The 13,303-nt window shown below is 40.6% G+C and overlaps 1 protein-coding gene across 4 annotated transcripts in view; it reads right to left on the reverse strand.

Moving 5' to 3' along the window:
• The window catches only part of ALPK3 (alpha kinase 3), a 57,140-nt gene that overhangs the window by 17,909 nt on the left and 25,928 nt on the right, over nucleotides 1-13,303 (reverse strand). The window lies entirely within an intron of this gene.

Consider the following 13,303-nt stretch of genomic DNA (forward strand, 5'->3'; position numbering starts at 1 on the left):
AGATTGCACCACTGTACTCCAGCCTGGGCAACAGGGGAAGACTCTGTCTTTAAAAAAAAAAAAAAAAAGTATACTCTTTAACCCAAAAATTCCATTCCTAGGAATTTATCGTACAGGAATACTTTCATGTGCAGATGGACTTACATACAAGGATATGTACTACAGCACTGTTTATGCTTATAATAGCAATAGATTAGAAGTCACCTATATTCCACCAATACAGGACTGATCCAATGAATTATGGTATATCCATATTCCAAATAAATAAAACAAATATACAAATAAAAAAGCAAGGTAAAGGACAGAAAGTATATGATATGCAACCTCTGTGTGGAAAATACACGGACATACACACATATTTGCAAATGTCAAGAAAATAGCTCTGGAAGGATGCCCAAGAAACCAGCTTTGGCAACTGACTTCAGGAAGAGGACCTGAGCTGCCAGGATAGGGAAAGGGGGAGACTTAATATTCTCTATATATCTTTTGTACTTTTTGAATTTTATACATTGTGCATGTGACACACATTTAACAAAAATACAATTAAAAATGAAAATATATAAGGAAGTAAACCCTTGTGTGATCAGTGAGGCCTGTCCCTCAGCAAGAGTCCCATATCTGTCTCTCCAGGTTCATCTGTTGGGTCCCTCTACCCAACACTAACTTAACTGTACTGACAACTCTGCTATTTGATAACTCCTTTATGTATTTTTAGACATTCTCACCTTTCTTCTTCCTCACCTGAAGGACTCCTTCTCAACCCTGAAGACCTCATTCGAGTTTCTTTTCTTTTTTAAAGACTTCCTGAGTTATCTACCCTGAAAAACGTTAGTGGCCCCCATAGCAAATGTACCTACTTCCATCATTATATTCCCATTCTGTGTTATTTCATGCATATGTCACTTGCTAATCTGTGAACTCTTCCCCTCTGAAGAGGGCCCAGTACAGGCCTAGGAGTAGGAAATCAATAAATATATGGTAGATGACTGGCAATTCTCTGTACACTTCTACAAGGGCTGACCCCTCTAACTAAACATTATGGGGGAGAGGGTGTGGGTCTGTATGTGTGCGTTTGTGCGTGTGTGTGTGTGTGTGCACGCGCACACGCTCTTGTTGCCCAGGCTGGAGTGCAATGACAAGATCTTGGCTCACTGCAACCTCCGCCTCCCAGGTTCAAGCGATTCTCCTGCCTCAGCCTCCTGAGTAGCTGGGAACATGCACCACCATGCCCGGCTAGTTTTAGTAGAGACGGGGTTTCTTCATGTTGGTCACGTTGGTCTCGAACTCCCAACCTCAGGTGATCCACCTGCCTTGGCCTCCCAAATTGCTAGGATTACAGGCATGAGTCACTACGCCTGGTGGAATGTCATATATCTCTTAAAAATAAACATGGTGTGAGGGGACTGAACTTAGTTGGCTCTATGTAAGCTTTTTTACTACAAGGAACGTTAATAGGTTTAATTTGCCATCCTGTCTCTCCCGCTTCCCTCATAAATTCTCAGATATTAAGGACCCAGTCTATGGCCAGGTACGGTTGCTCATGTCTGTAATTCCAGTGCTTTGGGAGGCCATTGCAGAATTGCTTGAGGCCAAAAGTTCAAAACCAGCCTGGCAACACAGCAAGACCCTGTTTCTACAAAAAATAATAATAATAATTAGCCAGGTGTGGTGGCATATGTCTGTAGTCCTAGCTACTCTGGTGGGAGGATTGCTTGAGCCCAGGAGTTCAAGGCTGCAGTATGCTATGATCATGCCACTGCACTACAGCCTGGGAAACAGAGTGAGACCCTGTCTCTGAAAATAAAAACATAAAAATTTTAAAAGAAAGTTTTATTCACCTTGGCATCCTTCACAGTGCCAAACACATAGGAGGGTCACAGGAAAGAAAACTGGATGAAAAGTAGTATGGTTTATAACCCTCTAAGGGGGCATGGCCCTGGAGTGCTGGTTTTGGGGAGCAAGGGACAAAACTAGGAACTTAACTGGGATGGGGCAGGGCAGTCATTTTTTGCATGTTTTCATAGTTTGTAATTTTTAAAGAACTGCTCTATTTCATCCAAGTTGTTAGACTGATGTGCAATTTTTCATAGTAGCTCCCTTTTTTTTTTTTTTTTTTTTGCCCTTTCAACCCTTACAGGGTCCACAGTAATATCCCCGATTTCATTCTTAATACTTGTATTTTTTGTCTTTTTTTTTCTTTGTAAGTCTTGCCAGAGGTTTATTGAGATTAGTGATCTTTTCAAATAACCAGCTTTGGGTTTATTTTCTCCATAGTTCTCCTGTTTTTAGTTTTATTATTTTCTGTTCTTTTCTATCTGTTGCTTTGGGTTTATTTTTCTCTTCCTTTTCTGAAAAGTTTTCTAAGGTGGGAACTTAGGGTATTGATATTTCAGATCTTTTTTCTTTTCTAATATAAACATTTTAATGCTATACATTTTCCTCAAGGCACTGATTTAGCAGCATCCAACATTTTGGTATGTTATATTTTCACTTTCATTCAATTTAAAATGTTTTCTAATTGCCCTTAAGACTTGTTTCTTGGCCCATAAAAGTATCTTCTTTAATTTAAAAGTGTTTGAAAATTTTTCTATTATCTTTCTGCAATTGATTACTAGTTTAATTTCATTTTGGTCAGAGTGCATACTTTGCATTATTTCAATTATTTCACATTTGTTAAGATATACATACTATGACCCAGGATATGATCTATTTTGGTAAATATTTTATATGCGCTTAAAAAGAATATTCTGTTGTTACACAGAGTATTCTATATATGTCTACTAGATAGGGTTGGTTGATAATGCTGTTCAGTTCTTTTATATCCTTACTGATTTTCTGTCTACCAGTACTATTGATTACTGAGAGAAAGAAGCGTTAAAATTTCCAACTACAATTGTTGTTTTGTCTATTTCTCATTTCAGCTCTGTCAGGTTTTGCTTCATATATTTTGAAGGTATGTTGTTAGGTGCATACACATTTTTTATTGTTATATCTTCTTGAATTGACCCTTTTATCATTAGATAGTTCACTACTTTTCCCTTAGTAATTTTCTTTGCTCAGAAGTCTATTCTGTCTGATACTAATATGGCCATGCCAGCTTTCATCTGATAAGTGTTTGCAGGGTATAAATTTTTCCATTATTTTACTTGTAACTGACCTATAACATTATATTTGAAGAGGATTTCTTTTTTTTTCTTTCTTTTTTTGCCCCACTCCTCAGTATGAAGAGGATTTCTTATCAACAGCATAGAGTTAGGAAAGTTTTTCTGGTCCTGTCTCACAATCTGTCATTTAATTGATGTTCTTAGACCATTTATATTTAATATAATTATTTATATGTTTAGATTTTGATAAATCATTTTATTATTTGTTTTCTATTTGTTTCCTCTGTTTATCCTTCCTGTGTTTGCCTGTTCTTGCCTTGAGATTAGAACATCTTTTAGTATTCCACTTTAACTTATGTAGTGTGATTCTTACTGTATCTCTTTGTACAGTATCTCTGTTGTTGCTCTAGGTCTTATAATATACACACTTAACTTTCCACAGTCTACTTTTTGGCCCATAAAAGTATCTTCTTTAATTTAAAAGTGTTTGTCAATATTTTACCACTTCAAGTGCCATGCAGTAATCTCATCACCATATAGGTCTCTTTGCCCCTTTATGTTGTATTTGTCTTATATTTTACATTTGCATACATTTTTTTAAAATGTCTGGCAGAAAATGTAATTTTTTTTTTACTTTTTACCTTCAAACATATTGCAAAGAAATCAAGATGAAATAATCTACTATATTTACCAGAATATTTACCATTTCCATTGCCCTTCCTTCATTCTTGATATTTCAAGTTTCCTTCTGGTATCATTTCCTTTCTGTATGAAAAATTTACTTTAGCAATTCTTTTTTTATTTGTTTTTTGTTTGGTTGGTTGGTTTGGGTTTTTTATTTTTATTTTTTCTCAAACTGAGTCTGGCTCTGTCACCCAGGCTGGAGTACAGTGGCATGATCTCAGCTCACCACAACCCCTGCCTCCTGGCTTCAAGTGATTCTCCTGCCTCAGCCTCATGAGTAGCTGGGATTAAGGTGCCCACTACCACACCTGGCTAATTTTTTTGCATTTTTAGAAGAGACAGGGTTTCACCATGTTGGCCAAGCTGGTCTCAAACTCCTGACCTCGGGTGATCCACCTGCCTCAGCCTCCCAGAGGGCTGGGATTACAGGCATGAGTCACCGCTCCCAGCCTAGCAATTCTTTTAGAACAGGTCTGCTGACAATGTAGTCTGTCTTTCCACTATCTGAGAGTATCTTTAATTCACTTTCAATACTTAAAGATATTTTTGTTACATGTAGAATTATAGGTTAAACGTTCTTTTTTTTTTCAGCATTAAAAAAAATATATTGTTCTACTTCCTTTTGACCTCCACTGTTTCTGATGAGAAATCTGCACTCAAATCATTGCTCTCCTACAAATAAGTCATTATGTTTCTCTGACTACTTCCAAGAGTTTTTCATTGTCTTTACTTTCCAACAGCTTGGCTATGAGGTTTCTGGAGGTGGAATTTTATGGGTTTATCCTGTTTCGGGTTTGCTGAAGTTCTTGATCTATAGGTTTCTATCTTTTGCCAAATTTGGAAAGTTTTCAGTCATTATTTCTTCAGATATTTTTTGTGCATGACTGTCTTTCTTTTTCTTTCTATCCAGTGACACAAATGTTAGACTTTTTGATACTACACCACAAGTCTCTGAGGTTCTGTTCATTTATTTTTCTGATTCTCTTTCTCTCTCTCTCTCTCCTTCCCTTCTTCCCTCTGTGTGTATGTATATGTGTTCAGACTGAATAATTTCTATTGCTTTAACTTCAAGTTCAGTGACTTTTCCCTGCTATCAATCATTCAACCAGTAAGTCTTTTAATTCAGTTATTTTAATTTTCAGTTCTAAAATTGACATTTGGGGCTGAGGTAGGTGGATCACCTGAGGTCAGGAGTTCAAGACAAGCCTGGTCAACATGGTGAAATCCCGTCTCTACTAAAAATATAAAATTAGTTGAGTTTAGTGGTGCATGTCTGTAATCCCGGCTACTCACTCAAGAGGCTGAGGCAAGAGAATCTCTTGAACCCAGGAGGTAGAGGTTGCAGTGAACCAAGATCATCCCACTGCACTCTAGGCTGGGCAACAAGAGCAAACCTCCATCTCAAAAAAATAAAAATAAAATAAAACATCTGGGTCTTCATATCTTTTACCTCTTTTTTAAATTTTGAGACAGGGTCTCACTTTGTCCAGGCTGGAGTGCAGTGGCATGATCTCAGCTCACTGCCCCCTCGACATCCTGGACTCAAACGATCCTCCCACCTCAACCCTACAAGTAGCTCAGACTGCAGGCAAGTGCCACCACGCCCAGTTAATGTTTTTGTATTTTTATAAAGAAAGGGTTTTGCCATGTTGCCCAGGCTAGTCTTTGACCTCTTTGCTGAGACTTTCTATCTTTCCATTTGTTTCCAAAGTATTCAGCCTTCCTTGTCACATTTTTATAGTAGCTGTTTTAAAGTCAGATGAATCTAACATCTGTGTCATTGTGGCATTCGCACTCTTTGATTGTCTTTCCATGCAAGTGGAGATTTTCATGGTTTTTCATATGCCATGTAATTTTTATTGTATTTGGACATTTTAAATATTACAAGACTCTGATTCTTATTTAAATCTTACGGAGAGTGTTAACATTTTTGTCTTAGGAGGCAATCTACCTGGTCATGTTCAGGCTACAAATTCCATTCAGGCCTCTGAGGTTATAGTTTCAATGTCAGTTCCATTTTCCAGGCCTTTCCGGTGCTATTTGTTTTTGTTGTTATTATTTTGTTTTTGAAACCAAGTTTTATTCTGTCACTCAGGCTGGAGTGCAATGGCACGATCTCGGCTCCCTGCAACCTCTGCCTCTGCCTCCCAGGTTCGCAGGTACAAGCAATTCTCCCGCCTCATCTCTCAAGTAGCTAGGACTATAGGCATGTGCCACCATGCCTGGCTACTTTTTTTTTGTATTTTTAGTAGAGACAGGGTTTTACTATGTTGGCCAAGCTGGTCTTGAACTTCTGACCTCAAGTGATCTGCCTGCCTCAGCTTACCAAAGTGCTGGGATTATAGGTGTGAGCCATCACGCCCACCCTGCAGCGTTATTTAGACCTTCCCTGTGTGTGTGTCACCCAATGGCCAGTGTGGGACTTGAATAATGGTTCATTAATGTTTTTATTCTCAAAATTTTTTATTCTCAAAGTATTTCATTCTCAAAGTTTTGTATATGCTGTTCAGAATCAGATCCATGCAGGAACAGCTTGGGAATAAGTCCAGAAATTTATAAAGAGTTTATAAACCCAGAGGTCATTAATGATTCTCAGAGGTCATTTTCCCAAGCTTTTCCCTCTCCATAGTTCCCCCTTTTTCAGTCCTCTGGCCAAATAGCTAGCTGGAGCTTCCTTTATCCCCTCTGCCACATACTTTCACACATGAGCCTGTGATATGGACGAAGGAAGAGACCAAGGAGGAAAAGAAAAAGAAACAGGGACTTGTCCCACTCTTTTAGGATCACAGCTCCTCTGACTGGAGGAGAAAATTCTTTTCTCTCAAAGTTTTAGGCAGCTGTGGCCTCTGCTACTACCACTGTCACGGCCAAGAAATCTCTTTTCCATTCCTGAAGTCTAATCTAGAGGGCTTCTCCTGGAGCTCTCTCTGCCCATGTTAACGTTTACCTCAGGGTTTCAGACAGCATTAAGACCAGGCCATGAAATGCCAGAAGTGGGGGAAAAAAGTAAACACTGTAGTTTCAGTGGTACTTTGAGTTCTGGTCATGATCCCCAATTTGTCTGCTACTATTTGCTTCTCAAAGTGGTCAAGTAGGTGTACCACACATTTTGACTCAATTTTTGGCTGCATTCAGTGGGGGATACAGAATGGAGTGTATTTACTCCATCTTATCTAGAAAAAAAACTGCCATAACCATAATAAATAATGAATATTAGTTATTGCAGCATTCAGCTCTGGAATTCTAGTTGGTTCATTTTCAAGTCTTTTCTACTTTTTATAGTTTCTAGTTCTTTAATAAAATTCGCAATCTTGTCTTTCTAAAAAGACAATATATAAAGGAGGTAAACTAGTTTTAATTTTACAATTTACGACTGATAACTCCAACAGCTGGAAACATGTGGGACAATTTATTTATTTATGAGACAGAATCTCGCTCTGTCACCCAGGCTGGAGTGCAATAGCATGATCTCAGTTCAAGCAATTCTCATGCCTCAGCCTCCCAAGTAGTTGGGATTACAGGCCTACACCACCACACCTGGCTAATTTTTATATTTTCAGTAGAGACAGGGGTTTGCCATATTGGCCAGGTTGGTCTCGAACTCCTGGCCTCAAGTAATTTGCCCACCTCGGCCTCCTGAAGTACTGGGATTACAAGTGTGAGCCACTGCGTCCAGTAACCTGTGGGCCAATTTCGATGTTCTGTGGACTTATCTTCATTTTGTGCTGAGTATTATATTTGAAACATTTTTTAAAAATAATTTGAGGCTTAAGATGATGCTGTCATCCTCCAAATATGATTTTTGTTTGCTTCTGCCAGGTGCCTGGGGGCACTAGGTATCTTGAACCACCTTATTCTAATTTCAGGGATTGAGATATTTTTGTCACCCACATGACTTGGAGCTCACCAATACCTCAATACCACGAAAGTAATTTACTTGATTCCCCTTTCTCCGAGGGTACAAACCCAAAGCCTGGTGGGCTTACATGGGCTCCCACTCTTAAGACTATGGACTCTAATTTTTGTCTTCTTAGTCTAATGAGACCGTCTAAACTATTGCTCAGTCTCTCATTCTCTTCTTCTGGCATAGAAAATATCTCCCAGGACAAAACCTGTGCCAAATGCTGGGCCTACCATTGTAGATTTCTATCTCCGCCCAGATCCTGGCCCAGTAATTCTTCTCTTTGTTAGCTCTCCAGTGCCTTCAAGCAGATATTTTTATATTTTGTCCAGCTTGTCTAGTTGTCCTCAGTAGTTGAATTATCTAACCCAGTACTACTAGAAGCTGATATTTTATCATTGTTAGTTCTCTTCCTTTTCTGTGTCACTCCTTGCCTTAGATAATGTGAGAGTTGGTGCTAAACAAACCAGAGCAGTACACAAGACATAGGAAGAAAAAAAATGCTGAGAAGCTTTCAATGCATTTAGGCATCAAAATCAGGACAGGCTGGGGCCGGGCGCGGTGGCTCAAGCCTGTAATCCCAGCACTTTGGGAGGCCAAGGCGGGTGGATCACAAGGTCAAGAGATCGAGACCATCCTGGTCAACATGGTGAAACCCCAGCTCTACTAAAAATACAAAAAAAATTAGCTGGGCATGGTGGCACGTGCCTGTAATCCCAGCTACTGAGAAGGCTGAGGCAGGAGAATTGCCTGAACCCAGGAGGCGGAGGTTGCGGTGAGCCGAGATCACGCCATTGCACTCCAGCCTGGGTAACAAGAGCGAAATTCCATCTCAAAAAAAAAAAAAAAAAAAATCAGGACAGGCTTGTTTTGCATTCCCTCTCTAGCCCACAACCTCACCTTTGTTTCGTGCTATTCATCCTTCCCAGAATGTCTCCCTTTTTCTCTTTCACCTAATTCCTTTCTATCTGGGAATATTCTCTTTTATATTTTAAAAATTATATGAAGGTTTTTCTAATATGGCGTTTCCCATAATAAATCCATACATGATGCCAACCAGTCTGCCCTCTTCCTAGACGCCTTCCCTGGTGACTCTAGACCATGCTGTTCTCCCTCTCTGGAAGTCCACTGTTGTCATCATTCACCACATCGTGTGGCACTTCTTTCTAGTGAGTCCAGTCCCTTCAATTCAGTAGATAATTCCTCAAGCAAGGATCATGTCTCTCCTCAATCCCCCACCATTCAACAGCTCTCAAAAGGTACTTATATTCATGTCCTCCCTGAAAACTAAAGAGCCTTGATTGTGAGAGGAGAGTTCCCACACCTTGGGATGATCATCCTCAAGACCTTCAGGTATTCTCAAAAAGAGACACTTAGGTCTCAAAGCATTCAGCAGGGCTCTCCCACAGCTACACGGTCCCCTCCAAGTATTTTGGCAGATGGGGCATTCTACCATGTTCCCCCATGAACCTCAGCTCCAGAGATCTGAGGCAGTCCCAGAAGAAAATCTCAAGTTAGGGCACTGAAGAGCAGCCTTCAAAGGCATTGAAGGCCCATTTCTATTCATTGGCTACCTCCTGCCCAGAGAAAGTGCTGTCTGAACAGCATGCCTGGGCTGCAGGAGAGGCAGGCATTCTTAATAATCCAAGAGGCCCCAGCTCTACCATCTGTTCCTCATCCACACCCAGGAGAGAAGCCTCACTCAAGCTTCCAAAGGTCCTCCTTACTTCCTGGAAAGAAAATCAAGACACAGTAAGGGGACACTGGCATCAGATCCCAGAAATAGCGGCCCTTAAAGTAACAAACCCTAACAAGAGACATGCTGGGTTCAAAGGAACAAAAAAAGAGAACTTAAAAAGAGATGAGATTCTGCAAAAACTTGGGGTGTGGGGAGGGAAGAAAAACAGAAAAAAAAAAGGAAGTAAAAAAGAGATAAGAAAGAATATTTGGATCATGAGAATAGACATGGTGCTCCCAAATGAGAAAGCTAAATATTAAGGTATTGGTTTTTCCAAAGTTTTACTAGAAGCCCATTCAAAATACAAATATGCGTTTAGTTATCCATGAAAGGATTTAACAGGTTTTATAATCTTATTAAATATAATTCATGACTTGTTAAAAAATGGTGAACAAAAAAATAGAAAGTAAAAAACAATGGTATCTGAAAGTGTGAAGAATTTCAAACAAGGATTCTACAGTTTTCCTAGAGGAATAAACAAGAGATAATAGTTGAGGAAAAATTTTAAAGAAGGATAATAGAAGAACTTGCCCTGCCAGAAATCAAACCTATAAAAATTAAAACAAGATTGTCTTGTAAAAAATCAACAAACGGATTCATGGATTATGATAGATGTATATGTAGGAATTAAAATTGACTCTAGTGTATATAAGAATTAGTATATCAAGAATGAAAAACAAAATATAGATACAGTTTGAATATTCCACAAATTATGTTGAGGAAAATTACCTATTTGTTAGTCAAACATCAAGCCAGAGACTAATGCTATATTATACACCGAAACAAATTTCAGATTAATTTAAAAATCAAAAGAAAGAATTCAAACAACAATCAATGAAAATACAGCTTACTATTTGATCTTAGACTAGGGAAGGAAAGCATAAACACTATGGAAAAAAGGTTAAAATATTCATACTATGCCGTCTTATATAGTCATTAAAAATAAAGTTTTTTCAAAGATTTTCTAGAAACCATGGAAAATGCTCATGCAATGATGAGAAGTAAAGAAAGCAGGATACTCACACCTGTAATCCTAGCACTTTAGGAGGCCAAGACAGGCAGATCATGAGGTCAGGAGTTCGAGACCAGCTTGGCCAATGTGGCAAAACGCTGTCTGTACTAAAAATACAAAAATTAGCCAGGCATGGTGGCATGCACCTGTAATCCCAGTTACTGGGGCGGGTTAGGCAGAAGAATTCCTTGAACCCAGGAAGCGGAGGGTGCAGTGAGCTGAGATTACACCACTGCACTCCAGCCTGGGTGATACAGCAAGACTCCATCTCAAAAAAAAAAACCCCTCAGAAATTTGGATAATTATATTTTAAAAACTGGGCCAGGCACAGTGGCTCACACCTGAAATCCCAGCATTTTGGGAGGCCCAGGCAGGCAGATCATGAGTTCAGGTCTTCGAGACGAACCTGGCCAACATGGTGAAACCCCATCTCTACTAAAAATACAAAAAAATTAGCCAGGCATGGTAGCAGGCACAGTAGCAGGCACCTGTAATCCCAGCTACTCAGGAGGCTGAAGCAGGAGAATCGCTTGAATCCAGGAGACAAGCTTGCTGTGAGCCAAGACCATGCCACTGCACTCCTGCCTAAGCAACAGAGCGAGACTTCATTTCAGAAAAAAAAAAGTTTAAGAAACTACATATACACATAAAAAAGATTGGTAGATACACCAAGATGTCCTTTCATCTCTTGGATGATGGTCATCTCTGGATGATAGATTTTTCCTTTCTTTTCCTTTCTTTCTTTTTTTTTTTTTAGACGGAGTTTCCCTCTTGTCACCCAGGCTGGAGTGCAATGGCACAATCTCAACTCACTGCAATCTCTGCCTCCTGGGTTCAAGTGATTCTCCTGCCTCAGCCTCCTGAGTAGCTGGGATTACAGGCACCTGCCACCACCCGCAGCTAAATTCCATTTGTATTTTTTTTAGTAGAGATGGGGCTTGACCATGATGACCAGGCTTTCCTGACCTCAGGTGATCCCCCTGCCTCAGGTTCCCAAAGAGCTGGAATTACAGGAGTGAGCCACTGTGCCCGACCTTTACTTCCCACTTCAAGTTTTTAGTTTCCTCCAAATTTTCTACTATGACTACTTTTTTTATAATCAAAAAGTAACTTTTTTTCCAAAGAAATTGGGCAGGATAAGAGTATGAATAAACAGACCAGGCATGGTGGCTCATGGCTGGAATAGCAGCACTTTGGGAGGCCAAGGCTGGAGAATCAGTCGAGCCCTGCAGTTCAAGACCGGCTTGGGCAACATAGTGAGAACTGTCTCTACAAAAACTTTTGAAAAAAGAAAAAGAATAGCCAGGCGTGGCGGCACAAGCCTGTAGTCTGAGGCATGGGACTTAGGAGGGTGAGGCAGGAGGATCACTTGAGCCCAGGTGGTTGAGGCTGCAGTGAGCCACAATCGTGCCACGGCACTCCAGCAGCAAGGTACTCCAGCAGCAAGACCCTGTCTCAAAAAATAAAAATAAAAATCCAATTCATCCACTAAAAACCAACAGCTTAAAAGTATTCATAGATGTTAAACACATGTTTCACATGTATGACCTATTCAACCATTTTTTTAAGTTAAAAATTTTTTCAAAAAAACATAAGGTTTTTTATTTTGTTTTGTGGTGTTTCTTTCTTTTTCTTTCTTTCTTTCTTTCTTTTTTTTTCTTTTGAGATGGAGTCTCGCTGTAGCCCAGGATGGAGTGCAGTGGTGCGATCTTGGCTCACTGCAACCTCCCCCTCCCAGGTCCCAGTTCAAGCAATTCTCCTACCTCAGCCTCCCTAGGAGCTGGGATTACAGGTAAGAGCCAGCATGCCCAACTAATTCTTATATTTTTTAGTAGAGACGGGGTTTCACAATGTTGGCCAGTCTGGTCTTGAACCCCTGACCTCATGATCTGCCCACCTCGGCCTCCCAAAGTGCTGGGATTACAGGCGTGAGCCACAGTGCCTGGCCGTTTTTCTGTGTTTTTGCTTTTTTGGGTTTTTTTTTTTTTTTGAGATGAAGTCTCACTCTGTCACCCAGGCTAGAATGCAATGGCACAATCTCAGCTCACTGCAACCTCTGCCTCCCAGGTTCGAGTGATTCTCCTGCCTCAGCCACCCAAGTGGCCGGAATTACAGGCACGCACCACCATGCCCGGCTAATCTTTTGTATTTTTAGTAGAGACAGGGTTTCACCATGTTGGCCAAGCTGGTCTCAAACTCCTAACCTCAAGTGATCTGTCCGCTTCAGCCTCCCAAAGTGTTGGGATTACAGGCGTGAGCCACCAACCCGGCCTAACCATGAGGTTTTTGTAGGAGCAGTGGAACCACCACAGACAACTCTCAAGTACCACACTGCCTGAGCCCCTCCTCCTACCTTTGGGAGGCAAGGAAGAGGTGGCTGGCATTTCCTCCTCTGGCCCTACCAGGGGGATGCCACCATCTCGCCACATAGGCAGAGAAGCCAGATTTGCACACTGACTTGGCCACCAGCCTGGTCCCTTCCTAAATGAGCTATGAGGGCCTACGAGAGCCATTTCTTCCAAAAGGCCCTACTTACTCTCCAGCCTGTGAGCTGTCAGGCACGTGCAGCAGCCACACAAAGCCTTCCCTGGGCCATTGTGAACTTAACACACCAGTGGCCAAAACTACATGAGACCAGGCATGAGCAAGAGTCAGGAACAGATTTCAGAAAGTCTGGTTTGAGGCCTTGAAGTTTGCTTCACTCCACTCTGAACTACTGTTCCTACAGTCTGACCTCAGCAGTCATGAAATAAAACCATTTCCCATAGTCACTCTTGAAACCAGTCTTCCCCTCCTTCTGCCATAAAAGTTCTCTCCATGGAAAAGCCTCTTCTTTTCTCCAAAGCATCCTTTCCCCTTTGCCC

This window comes from Callithrix jacchus, chromosome 6 (genome assembly GCF_049354715.1).
Source record: "Callithrix jacchus isolate 240 chromosome 6, calJac240_pri, whole genome shotgun sequence".
Classification (NCBI taxonomy): Eukaryota; Metazoa; Chordata; class Mammalia; order Primates; family Cebidae; genus Callithrix; species Callithrix jacchus.